Raw genomic sequence first — 11,589 nt, 5'->3', positions numbered from 1 at the left:
GAATGGGAGATAATATTTGCAAATCATATATCAAATTATGGACATAACTCAGAATATATAAGAGAACTTCTAACTCTCAACAATAAAAAGACAAACAACTGATTCAAAAAATGTATAAAGAATATAATAAATATATCTCCAAAGCTTTTTAGATGGCCAATAGACACATGAAAAGATATTCAAAATCCTCAATCATCAGGAAAACAGAAGTCAAAGCTGAAATGATATTACCTTAGATGCATTAGGATGATTATTATCAAAAAAACAAACAAAAAAAAGTAAGTGTTAGAAAGATATAGAGAAATTGGAACCATTTTCCAGTGTTGGTGGGGATGTGAAATAGTATAGCTGTAGTGGAAAACTGTATGAAGTTTCCTCAAAAACATTAAAAATAGAATCATCACATGATTCAATATTTGCACTTCTGGGTATATACCCCAAAAATTAAAAACAGGATCTAGAATAGATATATGCACATTTCATTTTTATAGCAACATTATCAACAAAAGTGAAAACATGGAATCAAGCCAAATTCCTAAGAACTGTACAAAAAAGAACTTCACGACCCAGATAATCACGATGGTGTGATCACTCACTTAGAGCCAGATATCCTGGAATGTGAAGTCAAGTGGGCCTTAGAAAGCATCACTACGAACAAAGCTAGTAGAGGTGATGGAATTCCAGTTGAGCTATTTCAAATCCTGAAAGATGATTCTGTGAAAGTGCTGCACTCAATATGCCAGCAAATTTGGAAAACTCTGCAGTGGCCACAGGACTGGAAAAGGTCAGTTTTCATTCCAATCCCAAAGAAAGGGAATGCCAAAGAATGCTTAAACTACTGCAAAATTGCACTCATCTCACACGCTAGTAAAGTAATGCTCAAAATTCTCCAAGCCAGGCTTCAGCAATATGTGAACTGTGAACTTCCAGATGTACAAGCTGGTTTTAGAAAAGGCAGAGGAACCAGAGACCAAGTTGCCAACATCTGCTGGATCATTGAAAAAGCAAGAGAGTTCCAGAAAAACATCTATTTCTGCTTTATTGACTATGCCAAAGCCTTTGACTGTGTGGATCACAATAAACTGTGGGAAATTCTGAAAGAGATGGGAATACCAGACCACCTGACCTGCCTCTTGAGAAATCTGTATGCAGGTCAGGAAGCAACAGTTGGAACTGGACATGGAACAACAGACTGGTTCCAAATAGGAAAAGGAGTACATCAAGGCTGTATATTGTCACCCTGCTTATTTAACTTCTGTGCAGAGTACATCATGAGAAATGCTGGGCTGGAAGAAGCACAAGCTGGAATGAAGATTGCCAAGAGAAATATCAATAACCTCAGATATGCAGATGATACCACCCTTATGGCAGAGAGTGAAGAGGAACTCAAAAGCCTCTTGATGAAGGTGAAAGAGGAGAGTGAAAAAGTTGGCTTAAAGCTCAACATTCAGAAAAAGAAGATCATGGCCTCTGGTCCTATCACTTCATGGGAAATAGATGGGGAAACAGTGGAAACAGTGTCAGACTTTATTTTTTGGGCTCCAAAATCACTGCAGATGGTGACTGTAGCCATGAAATTAAAAGACACTTACTCCTTGGAAGAAAAGTTATGACCAACCTAGATAGCATATTGAAAAGCAGAGACGTTACTTTGCCAACAAAGGTCCATCTAGTCAAGGCTATGGTTTTTCCAGTGGTCATGTATGGATGTGAGAGTTGGACTGTGAAGAAAGCTGAGCACAGAAGAATTAATGCTTTTGATCTGTGGTGTTGGAGAAGACTCTTGAGAGTCCCTTGGACTGCAAGGAGATCCAACCAGTCCATCCTGAAGGAGATCAGCCCTGGGATTTCTTTGGAAGGAATGATGCTAAAGCTGAAACTCCAGTACTTGGGCCACCTCGTGCGAAGAGTTGACTCATTGGAAAAGACTCTGATGCTGGGAGGGATTGGGGGCAGGAGGAAAAGGGGACGACAGAGGATGAGATGGCTGTATGGCATCACTGACTTGATGGACGTGAGTCTGAGTGAACTCCAGGAGTTGGTGACGGACGGGGGGGCCCTCGTGCTGTGATTCATGGGGTCGCAAAGAGTCGGACACAACTAAGCAACTGAACTGACTGAATGACTGAAACACGTCTGTGTGTGTGTGTGTGTGTTTAGACATATATACTGGAATAATGTTTAGCATTAAAATGGAGTGAAATTCTAATATATGCCTCAACATGGATGAAACTTGAGGACATTATATTAAGTAAAATAATAGAAAAAGACAAATATTGTATGACTCCACTTATTTGAGGTATTTAGAGTAGTCAAAATCATAGGGACAAAAATGGAATGCTTGTTGCCAGGAACTAAGGGAGTGGGGTGTTGTAGGAGTATAGTCTTTCAGTTTTGTAAGATGAGAGTTCCATTAGATGCCTTATGGTGATGGCTGCACAATATCAATGTGCCTAATATCACTGAACTGAACATATAAAAATGGCAAAAACTGGGAATTGTATGTCACATGCATATTACCATAATTGAAAAAAATTTTTAAAGACATTTTTAAAAGACTTACTGTCAATAGAGTGGAAGCACTCTGACTAGAAATGTAATCTGACTTAGAGTATAGAAAAATAATTATTTTAGTGCTTCTGGAACTTATATATATATATATATATATATGCAGTAAACTGTAAATTTCTAATTGTGGGGTAAGTTTAAGACCTATTTTTCCCAGAGTCCTGGTTTATGCTTGGTTATCCTTGTATCAAGCATAAACAGTAATCAAATCTCTTTAAAAATTATTTAATGACATGTTGACACTAAGTAATGGACTTTGGGGATCATTTAGAATGTGAAAAAAGAGCAAAGTTTTGCCTTTTAATGTATCATATTATTTACATTGAACAAGCTGTGTGCAGATTTTGTTATTCCTTTCAACTACAAAAGAACTTCCACAGTTCTGTTTCTCTGAAGTACATATATTTTAAACATCATATTACTTATAACTTTAAACCAAAGAAACTAACTTGTATTTCACAGAGAAAACTAGGATAGGGTGATGTTGATAATCGTTCATGATCATACAGCAGTTTTACAGCAAATTTGCAGAGCTAATGAAAACATAACACAGCTGTCTACAGCCATACACATCATTTATACAGTTCTCAAAGGGGCACAAATGAATGTTCAGGACAGACCTAGTCTTTCTGAAGCATATAAAAATAAAAGGTAAAAGTATAAACAATTAAATTAGGCTTAGTAATCAATGTTGTAATATTTTCCTATGTAGAAATGCTCTAGATATCTAATGAGTATCCATTAATTCAACCTACTATCAGTCCAAACATGCAAGTTACCTAAAGTTTTTCTTTTTTCTTAGCTTCTTATATATTATAAAATACAATTATTATTTTAATAGTTTGTCAGGATAATGATTCAATTTGGATTAAAAATTTATATTTTCATAATCATGCTGCTGCTACTGCTAAGTCGCTTCAGTCGTGTCCAACTCTGTGCGACCCCACAGACGGCAGCCCACGAGGCTCCCCCATCCCTGGGATTCTCCAGGCAAGAACACTGGAGTGGGTTGCCATTTCCTTCTCCAATGCAGGAAAGTGAAAAGTGAAAGTGAAGTCGCTCAGTCGTGTCCGACTCTTTGCGACCCCATGGACTGAAGCCTACCAGGCTCCTCCATCCATGGGATTTTCCAGGCAAGAGTGCTGGAGTGGGGTGCCATTGCCTTTTCCATTCATAATCATAAGTAGAGGCAATTCTAGGCTATTCAATCAGTAAATCTGTGTAAGTTTAGGGATAAATACCCAATAGAAGGAAAATGTATGTGTATATTATACTTAACACTGATAAATCAGAAAAAGACATAGTGGTTTTCATTAAGCCAAAAATATTAAACTAATCTTGAAACCAAATATATCCCAGCTCCCTCACCACCCCTCAAGTACAAAGGCCCCTCCACATCTTCTCCAACTTCTAGAGAGGCTAAAGTCTCCCATACCTCCCTCTGATTCATAAAGGAGCAGGCTGAAGCAGCTAATGATTAGGACAATAGAGTCACAGACAGTGTCTGATGCACATTCCTGAGTTGTTTTACATACACTGTAATTGCTACCAGAGGGGAAAAGCTGACTGTATGATGCAGCCATGGCATAAACTGCTCATTTTTGAACAATACTGAGTCTGTGGCAAGCACAGTTCCAAGAACTGGCCTCAAGAGAATGGGATTAACACTATTGCTTATAATAATCTGTGTCTTTGTGGGCATAAAAATATGTATAGCTTGTTCTGCCTGTATATGTAAATGAGCAACTACAACTGTCAGCAAACAGATGCTACAGATCCATGTCAATACTTCCACTCTAAGAATGTGGTGCCCTGCAAGTTAGCATGAAGTTACAGAAAATGGACACTTGCCCATGATTCCTTAGAAATGGAATTATGTTCTGACAAGTGGGGATTTGTAACAGTTTTTGACAGGCAAGAGCTCTGGGCAGGAAATAACTCTCAGCAGGAGTCCCCTTCGCCTTGTTACAAACTTTAAAATCAGACACCCCCATGTTCAACTCTGCTCTGGCCCTAGTACATCTTTCAAACCTTTTGGTCACATGATATCTTGCCTAATTTGTTCATTCATTCCATAGATCCAAGAAGTAGAAATGAAGAATAAGCAATTAATAGATGACCAGATCTCTTTCCAAATAAACTGTGTAAACAAGATAATATCTAAAGAAAAATCACAAGAGGTCAACAAGCTTGCAGGCAGGGTAGGGGACAGTGATGACTCTGACACCTATCTCAATGATTAACTGAGATTACTTCCCTTTCCCCCTTTAAAAAACTTTCATGGCCAATCAGAATATTCAGAGATGGTTTTGGTGGGACACTAAGTCTAACATCTCAGATTCCTGGTATTCTGGTTAACAGCAACTTTCGTTGTCTCTCTCACTTGATTATTGATTTTTTGATCAGTGAGCAGCTAAACTTGATTAGGTAGCAATCTTATCTATCGGAGATTTACCTTAATTATGTGAACTTGAATTCTTAAAAATTTCCAAATTGGTTTCTTAAAGAATATTTTTAAAATCTCAGAATTGAAAGTCTCAGAAGCTCAGTTTTATTTTCTACTGTTGGGGAGTCTGTCATTTCCTCGGTCCTGTCATGTCACAACAAAAATTTGAAGTGACGGATGGACCAGTGTTACAGCCCTTGGACAGACCAGTATTACAGCTTTCGGATGGACCAGTGTTTTATTTAGAAAGTAAAGGAAAATACATCTTCGAGGCATGATGGCATGCCGACCCAAAAGATGCAAAGAGAAGAGAGGCCCCCAGCCCAATTTTGGCTCTTTTTATGTGCTTTTTCTCCTCCCCCTGGACCTGCCCTATGTAAACTGGGCTAGGCAGGAGTGTTGTTTGTTTCACCTGAGGTCCTCACTCTGGTCCTTGGACCTCCCTTTGTTCTATTTTTTCCGTCTTTTCCCTTTCTTGTCTTTTAGCCACTGCCATTCTGGACTCCTTTTTCCTATTCTAACTACCTAACACTACTAAAGAAATTGAGAATATTGTATTTATTGAAGGTCTACTTATATATCTGTAATCAGGATATAGGTTTTTTTTTTATTTAAATATGAGATTCTATAATCTAATTTGTATTACATCTGGCGGGAGGAAATACTACACACTTAATGAGTGGTAAAGACTTCTCTGAATTATAGACACATAAATGTACACACACACATATATCAAAGCTTATAAATTCAGTTCTAAAATCCTGTCCCTGGGTCAGAAGTAAACACAGATATATAAAACTCACAGGTCTGTATCAAAGATCTGTTATCTTCTCAGTGGGGACACATTCTTAATTGATTTGAGCTCAAAACAGAAAGAAAAAGAGAGAGAAGAAGCTAGTTTACCTGTGGTCTCTTACCCAATAAAGCTAAGAGTTCTATAAGCCATTAATCTGTTTATAGAAATAACCAAATTGTTAGACCATAAAACCAAATTCCCAATAGGGGATAACTTATATTGGCTATTAACAAGCCAAAAATTAAACTCAAAACAGCAGAAACCAGTACTAAAATCAAGCCAGTACTCAAAAATTATCAAAATGATATTCTTGCTCCGCTACATACAAAGTAAAGCACAAGATCAGGTGCTGAACTTCTCCTCTGGGCCCAGGTTACCAATCAGAAAGAAGCAAACAAATAAACAAACAAACAAAAAAACAGGCATTGTTACCTAGGTGGAGTGGAAGGGGCTTTAAAAATGAGACATGCGATGAAAACTGTAAAAGAAAATAACATTTTCTTAATTGGACAATTAAGAAAATCATTTTATTCAGGCTATTTGAATAGGGAGCAAGCTCATTTCTGCAGACAAATGTCTTAAAGAAAAGCAAGTAAGCCTTAGGTTTTATAGAGGCAGTTAAACAAGGGACTCATTAGCAACGGTGAACAATGACTATCTTAGCCAAGAGGAAAGGTGGTCCCTGTGCTTTACTGTTTCCAGCAATGAAGTGATCAGGAATTTGGCAGCCATCTGTTTTCCAGATATACAGGGATAAGGCAAAGTTCAACATTGTTAAGAGTATGCATTTTGCTCTATCCTTACTCCTTGCCAAGAAAATCTCAGGGCAGTGATCAAGGTGATCTTAAAGTTCCTTTCAGCAGAACTAAACTTCAGACAGGTTTATTTCCAGACAGGCCCTCATCTGCCTTTTCCTAGAGCATTTACTTTAAATATTTATAACTTCACAGTCTTCTTCTGCCTTGCTGTAATGCATGTAAATCTTCTTAGAAGCCTCTTGACCATTTTAGGACCTAGGGAATGTCTTTCTCAAAAACCTGAGAATCATCTCTTTGAAATGTGAACATCAAAACAGATTGTGCCTCAGTCTCCCTCCCAGTCCCTGAGGGAAGAGAGGAGCCAGTGGGAACCCTGACCTAATCACAGAGAGAAACATTTTCAAAATCTTGAGTGCTGCTGCTGCTAAGTCCCTTCAGTCGTGTCTGACTCTATGCGACCCCATAGATGGCAGCCCACTAGGCTCTGGGATTCTCCACTGGAGTGGGTTGCCATTTCCTTACTCTCAAATAATAGTCTATTAATTTCAGTTCAGTTCAGTCACTCAGTCGTGTCCGACTCTTTGCGACCCCATGAATTGCAGCATGCCAGGCCTCCCTGTCCATCACCAACTTCCAGAGTTCACCCAAACTCATGTCCATTGAGTTTGTGATGCCATCCAACAAAGTCCCCTTCTCCTCCTGCCCTCTATCTTTCCCAGCATCAGGGTATTTTCAAAAGAGTCAGCTCTTCGCATCAGGTGGCCGAAGTATTGGAGTTTTAGCTTCAACATCAGAGCTTCCAATGAACACCCAGGACTGATCTCCTTTAGGATGGACTGGTTGGATCTCCTTGCTGTCCAAGGGACTCTCAAGAGTCTTCTTTAACACCACAGTTCAAAAGCATCAATTCTTTGGTGCTCAGCTTTCTTTATAGTCCAACTCTCACATCCGTACATGACTATTGAAAAAACCATAGCCTTGACTAGATGGACCTTTGACAAAGCAATATCTTTGCTTTTTAATATGCTGTCTAGGTTGGTCATAACTTTCCTTCCAAGGAGTAAGCATCTTTTAATTTTACCTTCTCCCTAATGGCCCCTTCCAATAATTTTCCCATAGCCCAATCCAGCAATTAAACATGCTCCAGCTTACCCCCACCTCCGCCCCTGTAGCAGAATTGAGTTCAAGTCTCTCTTCTCTATTGAAATAACTTTGAAGAAACTCTGCCTGTTTAACTTTGCATGGTGCAATTTTTGCTTTGACAGAAATGAGTGAGGCTGTCATAAGGCTCATATCACTTGTTTCTCATCTCTCAAGTGTCACTGTCATTCATTGCCTGAAGTACTAAATCTTGGCTGGAAGCAGAACTATGTCACACAGATTAGTTTCAGTTATTAAGAGAAGACAGGTGTCAACTGAGAGCAATAATACTGAATTAAGCTGGAAGCTCATTGATTAGATTCACTCAATCGCCTATTGAATAGGTTGAAAAGATTCATTCCATAAACATAAAAAATTAATAATTGAAAATATTCTAAAATGTTTAGATTGTTCTGCTGTTCAGATAATCACACTAATGTGAAATCCATGAAGGAAAGAAAGGCTTCTCTTCCTCAGCCCTCCGACTGTATCAAGTTCTCTCTGCTTTTATGCATAGCTCCAAGCCAATTTCTCAGTCTGAAAGGCTTTCAATTCCTCAACTGATTGTCTTTAACTTGCTTTTATAAAATTTCACTGTCAAAGGACTTTGAGATTACATACAGCTTTGTCCCCAGTAATTCAAGTTGGAAATAATTAGAAAAAGAGAACTAGAACTTTGGATACATCAAAGGACACAAAGATCAGGAGCAGAGGTAGAGATAAAAGGCAGATGAGACAAAGCAAATACCCCTTCAGAACTATTTGCAGCATTCTCAGAAAGGAACTGAACTAAAACTTTGGGACACTGAAGGACTACAGTTAAGATGATTTACCCTATTCTAATAGATAAGTTTATGTATAGCATTGTCACGGAAGGAATAAGATTAAATCATATATTTATAAAATTGAATGGGAAATGTGGACTAAGAACTACTCTGGTAGGTAAATATTTGTTTCCACATAGATTTGAATGATATGGTAATCTAAGAAAGAAGCTTCAATGGAAAAGAGTAAAATGTTACAAGCATCCTTTGAAATGAACATTTTAAGAGAGTAACAAATTTTGAAGAGAAATTAGTTGATTCATACTAATTAATGAGACTTATAAGTCACAAATTTATTTGGTATTTTATAATACATAATACTATACCAAATATTTTCATGAGTTTATTTTAATCTCTTTTTTCTCATTAGGTTTTTAAGATCTTAATCATGGTATTTTTGTATACTTGAGTCCAAGAGAAGGAATTGTATCTGTATATGTATGTTTTAATGGTCTTCCTTCTAAAATATGAGTTTGTTTGGGAACAGGACAAATTATTAATCATCTATTTCCAATGGCTAACTCAGAAATATAATAAGTGTTTGATAATTTCAGTTGAATCAAAATTATAGGCCTAATGTGCACATGAACGTTGAGTGCAAAAATCAGTGATTCAAAAACAACTTCTGTGGGACAGTTTTCATATTTCAGAGAATCTATTAAAGGTGTGTATACAGATGGTCAGAGAAGGCAATGGCACCCCACTCCAGTACTCTTGCCTGGAAAATCTCATGGACTGAGGAGCCTGGTAGGCTCCAGTCCATGGGGTCGCTAAGAGCCAGACACGACTGAGCGACTTCACTTTCACATTTCACTTTCATGCATTGGAGAAGGAAATGGCAACCCACTCCAGTATTCTTGCCTGGAGAATCCCAGGGACAGAGGAGCCTGGTGGGCTGCCGTCTATGGGGTCACACAGTCGGACACGACTGAAGTGACTTAGCAGTATACAGATGGTGAAATTAGGTTCAAAGAAGACTATTCAGGAACATGGTTAACCATTCATCTTATAATATTAGGCCAAGAAATGTGATGAAATATTACAAATAAATAATGATTACAAAGATTTTTTAAAAACGTGTACATAAAACTAAGTGAAAGAAATCACATCATTTTACAGAAGTAATATTTTTGGAAGCATCCTCAGTTCAGTTCAGTTCAGTTAAGTCGCTCAGTCGTGTCTGACTCTTTGAGACCCCATGAATCGCAGCACGCCAGGCCTCCCTGTCCATCACCAACTCCCGGAGTTCACTCAGATTCATATGCATTGAGTCGGTGATGCCACCCAGCCATCTCATCCTCTGTCGTCCCCTTCTCCTCCTGCCCCCAATCCCTCCCAGCATCAGAGTCTTTTCCAATGAGTCAACTGTTCACGTGAGGTGGCCAAAGTACTGGAGTTTCAGCTTTAGCATCAGTCCTTCCAAAGAAATCCCAGGGCTGATCTCCTTCAGAATGGACTGGTTGGATCTCCTTGCAGTCCAAGGGACTCTCAATTTTTTTTTTTTTGCTATTATTTTGCTATTTTTTATTCAATTTTCTTTAAATTGTTTTTAATAATTCCTTGAATCATGTCTGAGCACATACTTGTTACTACTAGGGAATTGAAATCATTCTATCAAAGGGATGAAAAGCAAGGAAAAATGTAAATGATAGTTCCTACCTCAGTAGCAGTAGCCAAGTTAAACTAAGCCAGCGGATTATGGAATTGAAAATCAAACTTGGATGGTACAAAAATACAGCAGGGATAACATAATAAGCTTAAGCTATTTTGCCTATATGTTTTACTGATTTTTTGTAAAGAAATACTAGCCAAACACTCTGGGAAATGTACTCTATTATCCAAATGTGTACCTGCACAAAAGGCCTTGGTTGTCATTTTGGTTTTAGAGTAAATAGAATGTGTGGGCTATTTAAAGAATGAAACAGCTCAGTGAGCAACAACAAATTATAATTTGTTAGAGGATACCTAGGGGCCACAGATAACCTTTCATTGTAGTTTTTAGCTCTCTTTTTCCTATGTTCTCCAATAGCTACAGATTAGCACCAGGACTTAAAACATCAAGTACTTGATAAAGCACAATTTGTATCCTTTATTCTGGCTGAATCTGTTAACAACCTCATCAAACAATTTTTCTATAATAATTTCCAATGAAATATACTTCTTCATTTATCTTTTTATCCCAATTCTATAGTCACATTTCCATTTAGGAAGGACAAAGCATGACCATTCTCTAGTTATTCTTTTTTTTTTTAACCGGAAATAGATAATTTTCTTTTGGGAATAGGCTTTGTCCCTATAATAATAAAAAGGACATTCAATTTAAAAAATATATTTTTAATATCTGGTTGAGAAAACACTCAGTGTGCCTTCCCAGTTTTATACTTTCAATACTTTGTTTTGAGATTGTGTAGACTTACCTCGTGGCTTCCCAGGAGGCACAGTGGTGAAGAATCTGGCTGCCAGTGCAGGAGACACAGAGATGTGGGTTCACTTCCTGAGTCAGGAAGATACCCTGGAGTAGGAAATGGTAACCTGCTCCAGCATCTTTGCCTGGAAAATTCCATGGACAGAGGAACCTTGTGGGCTGCAGTCCATGGGGTCGCAGAGAGTCAGACACAACAGCACGCACACAGGCTTACCTTGATTTCGATACTTTTCTGAAGAGAGACACAAAGGACCTGCTTAGCTTTGCAAAAGATTACAAAACAACAATAAATATTTTCTTTTTTTATGTTTAATGTTTTGTGTGTGTGTCTTCTTAGTGTTTATTGAAAATATGATACCCAGTGACTGAGTCATAGCCATCTCGCCTCTGAGAATTGAAATCTAACATCAGCCACTCTATGTACACATGAACCACAAAACAACTTAATATTTAACCAGCAATTTAAGCAGACCAAATAAAAAGAAATGGTGCAGGATAATCCATAGGAAAATTAGCATTATGCCTATTAAATATTCTCAAACTAAATAATAATCATATTAAACACATGCCTAATTCTTCTCATGTGTAATTTTTGAATCACTGAAAGGAGTATTTTCAAATGTGAAGTAAAC

This window comes from Bos indicus x Bos taurus, chromosome 21 (genome assembly GCF_003369695.1).
Source record: "Bos indicus x Bos taurus breed Angus x Brahman F1 hybrid chromosome 21, Bos_hybrid_MaternalHap_v2.0, whole genome shotgun sequence".
Lineage (NCBI taxonomy): Eukaryota > Metazoa > Chordata > Mammalia > Artiodactyla > Bovidae > Bos > Bos indicus x Bos taurus.
This window is presented reverse-complemented; position numbering follows the sequence as displayed.